Source organism: Spermophilus citellus (assembly GCF_964194105.1).
Source record: "Spermophilus citellus genome assembly, chromosome: 4".
NCBI lineage: Eukaryota > Metazoa > Chordata > Mammalia > Rodentia > Sciuridae > Spermophilus > Spermophilus citellus.
In genome coordinates, this window is record NC_138185.1 from 189086386 (window position 1) to 189103751 (window position 17366).

Here is a 17366-nt window from a genome sequence, read left to right on the forward strand (position 1 = left end):
TGGGGATGTGGCTCAAGCGGTAGCGCGCTCGCCTGGCATGCGTGCGGCCCGGGTTCGATCCTCAGCACCACATACAAACAAAGATGTTGTGTCCGCTGAGAACTAAAAAATAAATATTAAAAATTCTCTCTCTCTCTCTCTCTCTCTCTCTCTCTCTCTCTCTCTCTCTCTCTCCTCCCTCCCCTCTCTCACTCTCTCTTTAAAAAAAAACAAAACAAAACAAAAAAAAAAACAAAAAAAAAAATACCAGTCAGATTGGATCATAAAAAACAACAACAACAACAAAAAAAACTCACTTTTCACTTAATCACCTCTGTAAAGACCATACTCCCAACTATAGTCACAGTCTGGTATATTGAGGGTTAGGGTCTCAACATTTGAATGAGTGGGTGGAGGACAGGATTCATTCTATAGTAATCAGTTGCCCCAGTCCGGCTGCAGCAAAATAAACGGGGGGGAGGGGGGGGGGGGGTGACGAACAACTTGTGTAGATTGATACAGCAGGAGTAGGAGCCCTTTATTGTAGGACAGGAGTGGTATTTATACATTCCACACAGCTTATCTTAATTAGCATAAACTAGATACATCAGTCAACCAATAAGAAATCTCCACACTTAATGGCTCGCTGGCCTTACTTCACAAACCACTCCCTCTGGCATTTTGCCAGGCGCCATCCTGACTTGTTTACAGACTCTAACAATTAGTTTCCCATCTTTAAGACCCCAGAAGCTCATAATGTTAAGAGATTTTTTTTCTTTTTTGATTACATTGAAGAGAGTCTTTGAGACGTATAGTTATTCAGAAACTATAATAAATGTAGAAAGCTGCTAGGAAATTTTGTAACCAATAAAGGTAGGCCTTGTATCAACAGCATAAAATGCAAGTCAATGGCAAAGTGATACTAGAAGAGTGAAGGACCAGTCTTCTGGAGATGGGTTGATTCAAGTATACGTGGGAGAAGAGAAATGGCAAGATGTGAATTTTGGCAATAATTATGGCTTGATGTGGATACACATGGAATCTGTCTCCAGAATATAGATGTGGGAGCCTGGAAATAAAGGCAAAGTTAAATGCTAATTACCAGTTTGAGGCTTACCAACCCCTAAAAATCATTCAGGATTTACTGGAAAATCTAAATTCCCAAGTCCTAGCGTGACCATATGTTCCAATTTTCCCAGAACTTTTCCAACTTATAGATGTGGTATACCAATATCATGTCATGTTAACATCCTATCTGACTTTCAAAATTAGCCCAGTTAGGATGATATGACCATGTGTCTATCACTACAGCTCCTTCTTCCTCAACATATGTTGTTGGTCACACAAATAACAACTATTTGAGATTCAAAAGACCTGGTCTTGCCACCTCTTATCTGCACTGGCTTATCCAGTCTCTTTCCCTTTTTACAAGTGAAGAGAAGCGGAAAGATCTTAAATTCTATCCTTGACATATAACCTAGGTTCTAGAGAGAAAGAAGAAGAGCTCCTATGATATTTTTCGAATTCTCAGATTTAATCTCAACAGGCATCAAGATACAAGAGAAAGAGATCTGAGCTAGAGATGAAATCAGAGTTCTGGTCCTTGCTTTCCTGGTTATTAATGCTGAGACTATGTGTACATTAACTGTGTGAGCCTTACTTTCCTCATTCCTATGAAGAGAGTAGAGTTGCCAGGCACCATGGTGCACACCTGTAATCCAAGTGGCTCCGGAGGCTGAAGCAGGAGGATCTCGGGTTCAAAGCCAGCCTCAGCAAAAGTGAGGCACTAAACAACTCATTGAGACCCTGTCTCTAAATATAATACAAAATAGAGCTGGGGATGTGGCTCAGTGGTTGAGTGCCCCCAAGTTCAATCCCTGGAACTACCACACCTCCCCCCCCAAAAAAAGGAGAGAGAGAGAGTGAACAGGGGAGTCTAATATCCTTCTTGCCCAGTTCAGTGTCTGTCAAAATCAAATGAAACACTGAACACTTTAAAACCCTTTAAGTACCATATAAATGTTAATTGCTATTTTTCTTATCTTCAGAGAAAGAAACAGGTAGCATAATAATTATGTAAGCTAAGTTTATTAAAAGAGCTTATCCATGATACTGGTGGTATTCAGCTGATGTCACATTTTCTCAATGCCACAATATCACCCTTTTCACAATATCAACATGAAGAGTCACATAAGTAAGGTGAAAGGAGACATGCTGAAAATATTGCAGAGTTAAGAATTTATGATTGGGCTGGGGATGTGGCTCAAGCGGTAGCGCGCTCGCCTGGCATGCGTGCGGCCCGGGTTCGATCCTCAGCACCACATACCAACAAAGATGTTGTGTCCGCCGAAAACTAAAAAATAAATATTAAAAATTCTCTCTCTCTCTGTCTCTCCTCTCTCACTCTCTCTTTAAAAAAAAAAAAAAAAAGAATTTATGATTGAAACTCGAGAACTTCAGAGGGGAGGAAAAGTGAGCTGCAGTGAGAAGGTGGAAGTACTCCATCAGCTTTCCAGTCAGATGTAAGCTTCTGGACTTTGGAGTTGTCATGTGTTGGGTGCCCTTTGATTTTTATACTTCGGTTGCTGGGACACAGAAATCAAGGAATGAATAGAGGGAGGGATAATGAGGAAAAGGAAAGCTGTAAAAACCGATAAATAAATATTAAGCTTTTGTTTGTATCATTTCTGACTTTTGTTAAAAGGGAACATAGGAGATAACACAGGAAAATAAGAATCAAGATATGAGATTATATCCATTAACACAGAAAGACATTGCCTTGAAATACAACATAAATTGTTTTTTAATATGTGTGTGAGTGTGTTAAAAGAAAAAAATATGAATCTGTGGTCTGTGCCTAGAAAGCATGTTATGGTTTAGATATTAGGTGTTACGCAAAAGTTCATGTGTGACAAAGTACAAGAAGGTTTAGAGGTGAAATTAGTGGATTATGAGAGCCTTAACCCAATTAGTGCATTAATCCCATTACAGGGATTGACTGCATGGTAATTGCAGGATGGTGGGCTGTGGCTGGATGAGGTAGGTAATAGGGAAGTGCCTTTGGAGTATATTAGTCTCTCTCTCTTTGCTTCCTGATGTGATATCATGAGCTGCTTCCCTCCACTATACTTCCCCATCAGATGTTCAACCTCACCCTCCCACACTCCAAGGAATGGAGCCAGCTGTCTACTGACTGGGACCTCTGAAATTGTGAGCTCCCAAATAAACTTTTACTCCTTTACAATTGTTCTTGTCAGGTCTTTAAGTCACAGTAGTGAAAAATCTGACTAAAACAGTACACACCAAATAATCATGGCAAAAATAAATTAATAAACTGGGCATGGTGGCACATGCCTATAATCCCAGCAACTCAGGAGGCTGAGGCAGGAGGATCACAAGTTCAAAGCCAACCTCAGCAAAAGTGAGGCACTAAGCAGCTCACTGAGACCCTGTCTCTAAATAAAATACAAAATAGGGCTGGCGATGTGGCTCAGTGGTCAAGTGCCTCTGAGTTCAATCCCTGGTACTCCCCCAAATTAATTAACAGAATAATAGATGGTTTTCTGGATTCTTCCATGTTGTCACAAATGACATGATTCTTTTTGTGACTAAATATTATTCCTTTGTTTATATGTACATTTTTGTTCATTCACCAACTCTTGGACTGACATTTCTTAATCTCAGTGGTCTCCACCTGTAGCTTTGGCTTCCTCCTCAAATCTCTGTATCTTGCCTTCTCAGAGAGTGCCTGCAGGGACTCTGACCCTGCTGCAAGTTTCCTGGCTTCCAAGGTCTTCCTTTGGAATCTTGGTGAAAGCCTCAATGAAACCCTAACTTCAGTATCCTGCATTCTTGCAGAACTAGCACCACATGGTTGAAACCAAGGTCTGCTGCCATCCTGAGCAGTAGCCAAGCCTCCAGAATCACTGTACGTAGCAGCCACTGAGTGTCTGGGTGGCTAAGCGTGTTGAAAAAGCTTCCTAGACCTTCTGTGCAAGAAGGATTCCCCACTGGTCTCTTCTCAAGAGGATTTTCACTTTTAATTTTTTTGAGCTTAAAATGGTTGTGGTCTTGCCAGCTTCTCAGGAAGAAGCCATCTTTCTTATTGTCTTCAGGCAAAGTATTTAGCATTTCTTTAGTGGCATTAATGTTTTTTTTTTTTTTTTTAACAATTGTACCTTCTTTAGCACTAGTTTTACTCCAGCCTTTCAAGTCCACCTTTTTCCAAATCTTTCTGCTCTGCTTTCTCCTCCTGATTACCACAATAAATTTGGCTAAAAGCTTCCAGCAATATCCATGCCACCTCCTGAACACTATGCTACCTAAACATTTCTTATTTCAAATTAAGGAGACCACTGCTTCTAAAATCAGTCTCACCAAAAGCCTCAGGACCTATGCAAAATGCAGACAGCTTCTCAGCTGATCATAACATAAATGGCCTCTAGTCCAATTACCAATAGTTTCCTCTTTTTCCTCGAAGCCCTCTTGAGCCCTTTCTTCACTGTTCACATTCCTAATGGCATTCTGGTCTTCTGAGTTCCCACCAGAATCAACCATTAAGCTTTCCTTACAACAACCTAAAACATTTCCACCTTGCATTGCTAAGCATCTCAAAATTTCTCGCACTAATTCCAAAAAGCTTACAAAGCCTCCTCTGAACCACATGGTTAGGTTAGTCACAGCAAAATGCCACTTCTTAATACCAATTTCTGTTTAACTCAGCTTTTTGGCTGCTGGGACTAAAGGACCCAACCAGAATAACTGTAGAGGAAGAAATGTTTATTTAAGGGCTCACAGTTTCAGAGGTCTTAGTCTATAGAAGGCCGGCTCCATTCCTCAGGGCTTGAGGTGAGGCACAACATCATGGAGGAAGAGTGTGGCAAAGGGAAGCAGCCCACATGGTGATCAGGAAGCAGAGAGAGAGAGAGAATCCCCTCTCCAGATACAAAATATATACCACATAACCAGGGCCCCAATGAACCACTTTCTCCAGCCACATCCTACCACTTCAGTTACCAGTCAGTTAATAACTATTAGGGTATTAATTCACTAATTGTGTTAAGACTCTTACAACCCAATCAATTCTCCTCTGAACCTTCTTGCATTGTCTCAGACATGAGCTTTTTGGGGACACCACATATCCAAACCATAATATATGTTAAGTGAAATAAGCCATGCAAAGAAAGTAAATACCATTCATTTGTGAAATCTCAAAAAGTTGAGCCCATAGAAGTATGGAATATAATGGTGGTTGCTAGAGACTGGGGTGGTTAAAGGAAAGGCAGGAAGGGAAGATGTGGGTCAGAGTAGACATAATTATTGTTATATAGGAGGGATAAAACTTAGGAGATTTATTATAGAGCAAGATGACCATAGTTAACAACAATATATGATATTCTTGTGAAAAGTAATAAGAATTGACATAATATGATATTCACCACAAAAGTGATAAATATGAGAAATGATACATTTGTCAATTAGCTAAAATAACCACCACACTAACATCATGATGTACACAATAAAAACAATGTTATTACTTTTGTGTATGTAATATATGTATATCATATATATAACATATATATTTTATATACATATATATAATGGGCATTCTAGTAAAAAAAAACACCAACCTATATGTAAGTACATTTCCTACTTTGCAGTATCTATCCTTTTGTCATCTTTATTTCTCTGGCCTGATATGCCCACCATTCTTATATCCATGATTTAGACAATAAATTTTGCATAAACATGGAAATATATCTAGCTATGGGTACAGCATATATCTTCGAATTTTCAAAAAGGAATGTTTAGGCTCAGAGATAACAAGGCCAAAGTGGCTGAGAAGAGATCTGGCATCAAATCCTAGAATCAGAGTAAACCATTTCAAAGTGTTCTTTTTTTGAAAAAACATCCAAATCATAACCAATTTGGTTTAAATGTGGTACTGTGACTCTATACTTATGTGAGAGAAGTTTTTTGTTTATTTCATTTTAACAAAACTATCTCATAATCTATATCAAATCGATTTGTTATTTTTTGTATTTATAAGAATATTTGGTGATTGTTCTTCTCTTATTGATGACTCTTGGCTCTGACTAGGTCTAGTGGTGGAAGGAAGTGTAGAGAACTAAGATTATAATCAGGACATGTACCACCCCCCCCCCATATCCCATAATAAAGCATCTTTTTCCTACCTATATCAGTTGTCAGTTGCCATAATAATGCTGTGAAATAAATAGAATGCTTCAGTGGTCTACAGCAGTAAACATTTATTTAGCTCACAAGTCCATCAGTTAATGATTTAGGCTGATCTCAGCCATATGATTCTTCTGGTCTCAGATGAGCTCACTTGCATATTAAGACTCCGCTGGCATCCAGCCTGGGGCTTATGCATCTGGATTGGTAGGTGTTGGCTAGAGCAACTCAGTTCTGCTTCATGCATCTTTCACCTCACCTACAAGCTATCTTGGTTGTGTTCTCATGGTAAAAAAGTACAGAAATGGCAGCAGAAATGTCACTGGATTTTCTTCCCACCTATTTCAGCTGTATAAACATTTCTCCAATTTCTTAACTCATTATTTTATTTACATATTTCATCATTCTTTTCCACAATACCATTATGATGTGTTTTCCTCTTCTGTTCTTTAATGCCTATATATGACTGATCCTCTCTATTCTATAACTAATGTTTTCAGCCTCCATCATACCTGCTAACTTCTTATTGACCAAATAAAATTACTCAGCTGGACTTAGATTCAGGTGACAGAGGAAAAAAAAAAAAAAATATATATATATATATATATATATATATATATATATATATATAGAGAGAGAGAGAGAGAGAGAGAGATATGAAGTTTTTGGGATATTAATGAAATCAGTGTACTCACCTTCTTTTCTGTTAAATGCCATCCACAACACACAGAGAGGCATGAAGCGTTTCTAAATATTTGAAAGTAAACTCACTTGTATGATACATATGAAGAAAATAACTTCATAGATCTTTGGAAGCATCTCTAATATTCTCTCATTGGTCCTTCATACCTGAGGGTTCTGTATCCATAGATAAAACCAATGAACAATGATTTAAATATCCCAAATAAATGAGTCGGTAATAAGCATGTACAGACTTTTTCTCTTTTCATTTTTTCCTAAGGAATATAGTACAACAACAATTTTCATAACATTACATTGTATCAGATAACATAAGTAATCAGGAGTGACTGTAAGAGGATGTGAGTAGATTATATGCAAATACTATACTATTCTATATAAGGGACTTGAGCATCCACAGATTTTGGCATCCTGAACCAAACCCCAAGGATGGCAATGGGCAATACTATATTTCCCAGCTATTCTCCTCCAGTTCATTCCCCAACCACCCAAAATTCTATTTCACCGGCCCAAATTTTTTTCAGCTTTCTCAACTGAACATTTTGCTCATGTATTTCACAATTCTTCTCACAATTACTGATATTTTCTTTCTCCTGTATTTTTTTCTGTGACCCATAACTGATCCCACCATGTAATAGACAGCTAAGCCAAAAACTTCAGCAGCTCACTTCCTGCCTACCCTATTCCTACATTTTCAAGTTTTGATTATGTCCTCTGACTGCTACCTCTAACATTTCTCTTATCCATCTTTTCTTTATTCCTACAGTCACCATTTTAGTTTATATTTTACCATCTATACTTAAACTACTGAAATAGGTAACTTCCCTTTCTATTTTATCCTGACCAAGAATAACCTTTCTAAAACTAATGTTATCTTAAGATATCCTAAACTAAACATTTTCAATGACAATCCATTGTTCCTAGGATGTAGGATATGATGCCCTTCATGACTTACTACTTCTTTAGTTCTCCCTAACACTGTTACTCCCTATCTAAGTAATACTAATCTGGATGAGCTTAGCCTTGTTTTGACAAGTCTGACTCCACTCTTGTGTGTCAGTGGTTCTGACTATTACTACTACTACTACTACTACTACTACCACACACACACACACACACACACACACACACACACCATAAACATTGGAATGAGAAGGAGTTGACTTTGAATCCTGATTACATGAAACACTACCTATGTAAATTTGGGGAGCTGAATTAAACTGTCTTAACAAAGACCTTTTGTCTGAATAATGATATATTTATTTGTAAAAATGTATTAGCTCCTAGGATTTATGAAGCAGTTTGATGGCACCAGAAACAGTAGGATGCAAAGCATATCTTTAAATTCTTAATCAGTGAAGGTCATTAAATCTGTCAGGTCTCAGTTTGCAAACTATCACATATCACCTGAAACTTCTTTTAAGTGGTTTGGAGCCCCTTTATCACTCTGTCCTTCATGCCTCTAGCACTTTTCTGTTTAGGTCTTTATCATAACAGCTCTGGTCATCAATACACTGATTGCCTTACATCTGCATTCACTTGTTTTTAACTATTCTCACCTTATTTAAATGACTTTTTTTATTCACCTTTTAAATCCCAGATCCTAGCAGGTCACATTGGATATCTGAAATGAGCTCAGAAATAGTGTTAGGAAAAGTCTCAAGTGAACAGGAAATGTCACATGTATACGCAGGATGCATGTCATATACTCTCCTGATATTAAATAAAACAGAATGAAGAAAATAGACTGAGCTTGAATCTTTCTCAACCCTCTTAAAAAATATTCAGGCAATATGCCACTCACTCCTTTTCAATCAGTGATTTCTTCCTAGAGCTCTCTCCAGATGTATTAAATAACTTTGGTTAGCCAGTCTTACAGAGTAACTGCCAGAGCCAGCTCTCCAGATGGTATTGAATTTGTCAATAATGACAGCATGGAAGTGTTGATGCTGTCCTTCATTTTCTTATACCTGATGATCAAAAAAATGAGAGAATGTCAACTCTACCCTGCTGTGCCCTGATTCTTTCAAATGCACAATTTGCAATAAATGGGCCAAGTACTAAAACAAGGATATTCTTGCCTTATGGAGTACTGATAAGTCATTAAAATATTTTTTTCTATGTCAAGAAATAACTCCTTTTGATCTTTCAATGATAGTGTTAATAATTAAGAAATACACACAAAAGAAGCTGAGATATATAAAATAAATGTTAATGGGCACGTTATACCACCTTAAATGTTACTGAGTTCAACAAATTGTGCACATTCATCTAAATGCTCTATACTATTATTAAGGTCAGACTAAACCAGCTGGAATAACTAATAAGGAATTGGATAGTGAAGTTTTAGAGAGCTACCCAAAACTTTCAGTTTATTCCATACCCATTTCTCCTACTGAACAAAGTTGACAGAAGCTGGCCAGCAGAAGTAGAGGGTGCTTTGGCTTGCATATTCTGCACTTATAAGGTCATGTTGAAGTTGACAGTGGCTTTCCCCCACAATTAGAGAAGGATTCAAGAGTAGAGGAACTTATAGGACTTTCAGAAATAAACAAGCAAGCAAGAAGCATGAGAAAATGGACATTAGGAATAAGCATAAGCTGGGAATTAAAAATGAAGAGCCACAGGTGGACACAAGTAAAAACAGAAACACATGGTACATGAGAGTGACTAGAAAAGGGAATGCTGGCACTCCCCTCCAATGGCATAGCTAAAGGTTCCTTGGGATGCATGCAGAGTTCCTAAGACTGAGAGGCCCACTTGCTGAAGCAGATTCTTGCACCTTCTGTTTCTCCTACAAACCTACAATGAACTCCCACCATAAGTGAAGATTCAAACATGTTTGTTTCTTAGTATCTATAAGTACCTTATTAACACACTGGAAAAACATGAAGAAGAGTTTGCATAACAATTTTTCTCTAAAATCCAACAAGGCTCAAAATTCAGAGGTTGTAGCCTTCAAAATCACATTATTCTGTTCCAACTCTCTCACCTTATTGCTAATTCACTGTTAACTTCCTCATCATGTGGCAATAGCTCCCAATGACTTAGCAGAACCAGGAAAATGTGCCTTAATAAGGTAATGTCATTGCCCTCAGGCAAAGCGCCTCCTTAGTTCATTAATGTGAAATGAGTATTTTTAAATCACTAGCCATAAAAATATACTTCAAACCAAAACAAAAATTAAATAAGATTATTTTTCTCTATTATAGCTTCCCAACCAGTCTCTGTTCTTCTGTGGCTCTCAGATATCAACCAGGTTGATTTTTTCTGTCTTGAAAAAGTTTCATCATGGAATCCAGAATGCTCAAAGTATCCCTTTCACTGCTTCCTGAACAATGTTTTTACAGGTTTGAAAAGATATACCCTAGACTGGAATTGTGGCTCAGTGGTAGAGCACTTGCCTAGCATGTGTAAGCCACTGGGTTCAATTATCAGCACTGCATATAAATAAATGAATAAAATAAAGGTCCACCAACATCTAAAAAAATTTTTAAAAATATTGACCAATATTAAGAAAAAAAAGATATACCCTGACGACTATGTATAGCATCACTTCTATCATAAACAAATGGCCAAAGTTAGTCATGGAGCCTGTTCATATTCAAAGAGTTGAGAAGTAGATTTCACAATTTGAGGGGAAGAAAACAAGTTACATTGACCAGGAGCACCTAGGATAATATGGTTGGGACCATCTTTGGAAAACACAATCTACCGGTCTCCAAAAATTAGAAGATAAGCACAGAAATGTCTTGCATATTATTATTAGCATAATACTTGGCATATAGTGGATGCATTTTTATGTTTTTAGTTTATTTTTTTCAAGCAAGCTTTGAGATATGATTGGTACCACCATAAAGTATACAAAAAGTAGAGGTCATATTTCTTCTTTTGCATTTGATATAGACAAGAAGATACTGTTACCGCTGTTGACCGGTGACGAGTCCTTGCTTCCATGATGTTGAAGAATAACACCAAAGAAGCACGCCGAGGCAAGGTCAGAGTAGAAAGTAGAAGTTTATTAAAGGACAGCAGAAAAGACTTCTCCCGGAGGAAGAAGGGGACCCAAGAGGTGGAATCCGAGGAAGGGCTGTTGTCTCCCCTTTTTATAGTTTTGGTGATGGAATGTAGGTTGGAAGGCCTGAGGGGTGGGACACTTCTTTGTGATGGGCTATCTTTAAGTTTGCTGGGGGCTGTTTATTAACACTTCTTTGAGGTGGACTTTGGCCTAGGGCCTTTTTGGGACTTCATTAACATTCCATGAGTTGTCCTGTGTTTTCCCTGAGTCATTCCCAGCATGGCCTCCATTTTAGATTTCACTCTGTATTAGACCCGATTTACCTAACTACACTGACTACCTAACTTTAAATCTGGCTTCAATACTACCTATAAAATGTGGTTTAAATTTTCACATGCAAAAGGTTATTGTATATCCTATGCTCTCCTTGATGGAAGAAGCCAGAATGACTTCCACCATGGGAACACCACCTTTTAAAAGCCCCATTTGGTGGACACTGTTTTTAGTATTACACGATCTTTGGGTGTGGACAATGCATATGCTTAACCTGAGGCTGATTTGTCTGTTTTCAAAGGATGCATAAAATTTACTTTTAAAAGGCTTCCATTGCACTTTCAGCACATACGTTTGTGTTTAGGGAAACAAACAAACAAAAACCAGCCTTCAATATTTTAGATAAAGAACCTCCTGTTTATTGTTGCCAAGGAGAGCTCATCGGAGGCTCCTTCTGTGCTAAATGTACATTGGCTCATATTCGTCACTATTGACAGTCTCATATGTGTCACTGTCCAGCAAAAATCCTATCTGTTACTATTAATAAGCTATCCTTTGCCACATTGATTAGTTGCTTATCTGAGCTTTACAGACAACCACCTCCTTGCTTGTCTCAGAATCCTCATATTAGTCAGAATGGTACCCCTAACTCTCTGCTCCCTATCTTCATGACATTAAGCACACCCAGGTTTGACCTCAGATATTTTCTTTGTACCTGTCTTGCACTCAATCAAGACATTTCTTTATCTTGCTACAGTATTAACTCTCAGGCAGCCAAACTCTGCTCTACCCACATCACCCAGCATGGATCATCTACCTAACTTAAACCTGGCAGAAATGTCCTAAGCTAAAGTGAAATGCTTCTAAAATAGCATGTGCAGAAGAAAATTCATAAAAACACATTCAAATATCCTGTTTTCTACATGACCTACCTCCATTTCCTGAAGACAATAACATTAGTTAAATGGAACTAGCATGAAACTATTAGATCCAGTCCAGTAAATCAGTGTTATTATACATGAAGTAGATATGGGAAGACAAAGGAGAAACTTGTGTCCAGATTAGTCAGACATTGTGCTCAAAGATTCAGATTTTACTGAAACTCCCTGGAGAATTGGCAAGCTAAGCCCAACAGGAATTTATTTCATTGACTGCTCCACCTTGAAAATACGTTATCCTTGAGAATGAGGCATACTCAACTTGACAATGATGTAAATCAAAAGGAAGCTTTATTCTTCATTCCACCAACATGAGAGAAATGGCTTCACTACCCTTAAGCATGATACAAAATGGCCACATGTAGATACCTCAGCATCAATAATAAATGTTATTTTGACAAAGAAAAGCAGCTTTAGTTCAGTAGACTATTGGCATAATTTAGCTTCAGTGATAATCATCAAAGGACCATGGTAATATCTGTAGCCATAAAGATACTTTGAAGGATTGAGTGGAAACAAATTGTTTTAGCAGCCTCTGTCCCATCAGAAATATGGAGTAATAAGAAGAGCAAGAAAGAAAATTACACTAAAGTTCTCAAAATATCGGGGGAAATTTTGAGAGGAGTTGCAGTACCTATATAAGAAATTGAGGGTAATACAGAAAATATTCTTTGTTGTTTTAAGTAGTCCAGTTTGTTTATTCCTAGAAATAATCTAAAAGCAAAAATAAAAGAGGCAAATAAAGATACTAAGTGTAGAAAAGCCCTAGCAGTAAGATAGCAAACAGGTGGAATGGGACAGAGCATGAGGCACACCTGGGTTAGTCTGACATTCACATCCTGTAAAACAACAATCGAGACAAAGTATAGTCTCATCAGATGAAATCAAGTAAATGTATTATCTCTAGGACACTGCCTAGAATATTGGGATGAAAGCTGAATTATGGCTTTCCCTCCTTTACTCTTTGCAGTCTCTTGCATGCCCACTATTTCATCTTTCCTTTGTTTGTTTGTCAATATCAATAATATTGACTAGAACTATTGACCTGTGTCTCTGCACAAAATATCCCTGAGATATACGTATGAAATAGATAGAGAAAACATTTTTTAAAATCACATCATGCATAAAATTAGAAGAAAAAGTTCCAGTAGTACATTCAGCTCAAGTTGCTGTTTCTTATTTAGGATGCTATTATAGCTTCTTTGCTAGAATGTTGATTTCTAGAATTGTTCACTGTTAGCAATTCACCATAAAATTCAAGAAGTGTTTCATATGAGATTTCATCAAATATAACAGTTAATCAGATTCTTTTAATTCTCTGCATACATTTTCTCAAAATAACACATACTATCCTTAAGAAAATGAGTTCTAAAATATGGTCAAAATAAAAATAACTTGTTCCCTATGGAAACACAAAGGCTCTAGCAAGTACCTTTGCAATTTATATAAACAGAGACAAATAGGTTAATTTTGTGTATTTTTTTTCTAACTGCTCTTAGCCAGGAAATCTTTTATACATTTTTTTTTTATCAGAGCCCTCTTTTTAAATGGTATTTCCTGAAGACAAAGAAATCTCATGGTATAATTGGCATGAGTATGTTATGTGAAATTGAATTATGTTAGCCAGTATTCCTCTAATTGCCATTTTTTCATGAGCATCCATTTTTCAACAATAATATTAGAAAATAATTAATACCTTCAGGACAAGAACCTGAACTTTATGCAAATATAGATTAGAGAAGTCCAAATTATTTTTTAATGAGCTATATGTATTATGTCTCCCTATCTAGAGTTCATCTGGACCATGGCATTAAATAAGCTTAGAGTTAATTAAGCGTATTATAACTATTCCTGGCTTCTGCCTTTATTAGTATGAATCCGCCAGCTCAGAGGCACTCAGCAAACATGGAAATACTTTATCAACACCCCACTCGAAAACACCTTGAAATATTTCAATCCAGTCTATACTCTTGGGATAATTCTAGAAGCTCAAACCTATTGGACCCTTTTTGAAATCCATTACTTTTCTATTTATATAAATATGAATTGCAGGAATAGAGGAGGCTTTCTTTGTAGATGTTGATTTATATTAATAAGCGCTATAGTCAAACAATTGTTCTCAAGCACATGCACACATGAAGGTAGGCTATCTCTTGCTGCAGAGATACTAGCTCAGGCAGCAGATTAAATGAACAGATTTAGTTTGCATTTTAGTGTGCTAAATTGAATACAAGTCATAATAGAAAATCTCCACATGCAAATGAAATCAGAAGAGCTTTTCTAATTTTCAGGAAGTGAATGAGAGAATCACTCTTTCAGTTAAAAAAAATCTACAGACCACTTATTAATTGCTGATCACATTTTGGCAGCAGCAAAATTAATTTTACTTTTACCTACTCAGAAGTTGTGTGTGTTAGAATAGCAAACCCTACTGGAACTAACTTTGTTAAAAGCTACCCTAAATTTGAAAGAAATATCAATTACATGAGATAATTCTATGAAAAGAAAATATCATAAATATCAACAGAAAAGCAATCAACATTCATTTTATATTAGGAACTCAGCACAAAAAGAAAAAAGAGTGGAATCAAGCTACATTTTCCATAGGTCTTGTTTAGATTCTGTTGTATACCCTAGGGCAGTATTTCCACAGCTGTGGCAAAATCATTTTTAGGAGAATGACTTGACAATTGAAGAATTTTTCCAAGTCTCTTCCATGTAATTCTATGAAGAAGCAACAAACTCAGAAACCCAGGAGAAGGAGTAGGGTATCATGGATACTAGATATCATGCCTACAAGGCAATAGATTTTGGATTCAGACAAAGCAGACTCTAAATACAAACATTGCTACTCACTACGTGAATTACCTTGGAAAATCAGTTCACTATTCTCGGCCTTAGTTCTTTCTGTGTTAAAGAACTAAGTGCCATTGAGAGAAAAGGACCTAGAAAATGTTCTAAAGCACAAGGAACACTCAGTAATTATTTGTTCACTCATCTCTGGTTCTTCAGACATTACCTTTGCTCTGATTTTTTAAGCTTTCAGCTGCTACTCAGAAACTTTGGGGTACCATATGTGATTTTGGCTTTGGTCTTTTATATTTCTACATTATCACCAGTACACCAGTCTGACCATATACCTGATATTTTTAATACCTCTAGACTTTCTCTTCCCACCACTTCATTCCATTCCTCTTCTAGGTCTAAGGGGAAGAGTAGAACAAAGGTCAATTGGAATCATTACAATTAGGCTTTTGATCTGAAAAGTGGAACTGGTTTTAGGAAGAATAAGAAAATTTAAAGACAGCTGAACCCCGGTAAACACACTTGTGTCTGGCTTAAATCACTTTTTTTCTTGAAATACACACCTTAGAATTTTTTTTTTGTGTGTGTGTGTGTGTGTGTGTGTGTGGTTAAGAGACCCCATTACCTATTGGAAGAAGAATTGCTCTCTATACCCACAACTCAAAGGAAGAGTCCAGGAATAAACAATTAAAGAGACTTGCCTATTGCTGAAGTCAAAGTATTCCTTATGACATATATGAAACACATATTTGTTCTCTGGAGAACTGAACACATAAGCATTTCAGACCAAATAAGTAGTTATTCTTTTTCTTTTCATGAAATGCTATCTGCATAGATGGGACTAAGGTTGAGCTGGTCAACATGAGCTGCCACTGTTGAATAAGATAGGTAGAAATTTCAGAGGTTTTCTCCTGTTCACATGCTATAGTTACATGAATGGCTAGCTTTCTCAATTTACATACAAAAAAGTTTATGATAATATAAAATTGTATGATCTTACTGAAAGCATAAGAATTTAGAACCTTATAAAAAATGGACTTCTTTTTTAAAATGGGTTTAAAATTCCTGTTTGTATAATGTACACGAATTCTCTCAGATTACACATTCAATTATTTATGAATACTAATCTTTGTTTTGATTTGTTTTGTTTGTTTGGGGTACTGGGAATTGAACTCATGGGCACTCAACCACTGAGCCACATCCCCAGCCCTATTTTATATTTTATTTGGAGACAGGATCTCACTGAGTTGCTAAGTGCCTTGCTGTTGCTGTGGCTGGCTTTGAACTCATGATCCTCCTGTCTCAGGCTCCTGAGCCTCTGGGATTACAGGCGTGAGCCACTGCAGCCGGCTGAATACTAATTTTTGATGAGCCTTTTGAGTAGGCTGAACAATGGCTTCCCCAAATATTTGTATTCTAATCTCTGGAAGCTGTGAGTGTTCTTGTTTGGTCAAAGAAACATTGCATATTTAATAAAATAAGGATCTTGAAGTAGAGAGATTATCTTGCTTTCTCAGATGGACCCTAAAAGTAATCATCAGTGTCTATATATGAAGGAGGTCAGAGGAAATGTACCACAAAGAAGAGAAAGTGATGTGAGGATGCTGCTGACTTTGCAGATGGAAGGCTCAGTGGCCCAAGGAATGCCAGGTTCTCATTATAGAGGTAAGAAAAGGCAAAAGTATGTTCTCCCAGGGAGTACAACCTTGCTGATATCCAAGTTTCAGCCCAATGAAACCACCTTTGAATTTATGGTGTACATAAATAGAGTACATTTCTATTGTTTTATCCAATAAGTCTATAGTAATTATTATAGCAACCAAATTATAGGAAACCAATAAAGTGAATGTTATACCAATAAAGACAGAAGTGACTAATCAATCAGAAGTTTGCTGAGGATCAAGTAATTTGGATATGTAAAAAGAAACTGAAGCTTTTTCCCAGAGCTGGAAATGAGGCTTTTGGGGTAGAGTGCTTGCCTGGTATGTGTGAGGCCCTAGGTTGGATACCCAGTTCTAGAAAGCTGAACAAACAAAACAATCTTCTCCCAACTCCCCAAATTTTATTAGGTGCTTCCATAACATAGGATGATCCTGTCACTGTGTCGTCCACATATTATAGAGCTGAACTATGTAGTTGTCATTCTTATCCAAAAGAAAGAAAGGAAGGAAGGAAGGAAGGGAGGGAGGGAGGGAGGGAGGGAGGGAGGGAGGGAGGAAGGAAGGAAGGAAGGAAGGAAGGAAGGAAGGAAGGAAGGAAGGAAGGAAGGAAGGAAACAGCAAGTCCAGGGGAACAGTCCATCTGCCTTGCTCATCTCTGTATCCCTAAAGTGATTCATTATTTCATGTTCTTTGTAAGTATGTGTTACCTTTGAAGAAGCAAAGCACAAAACGGCAGCCAGAATGAACTCAAAGTTGTGCATAATTCATGAACTTTTCAATAGACCTTAAGTAATAATA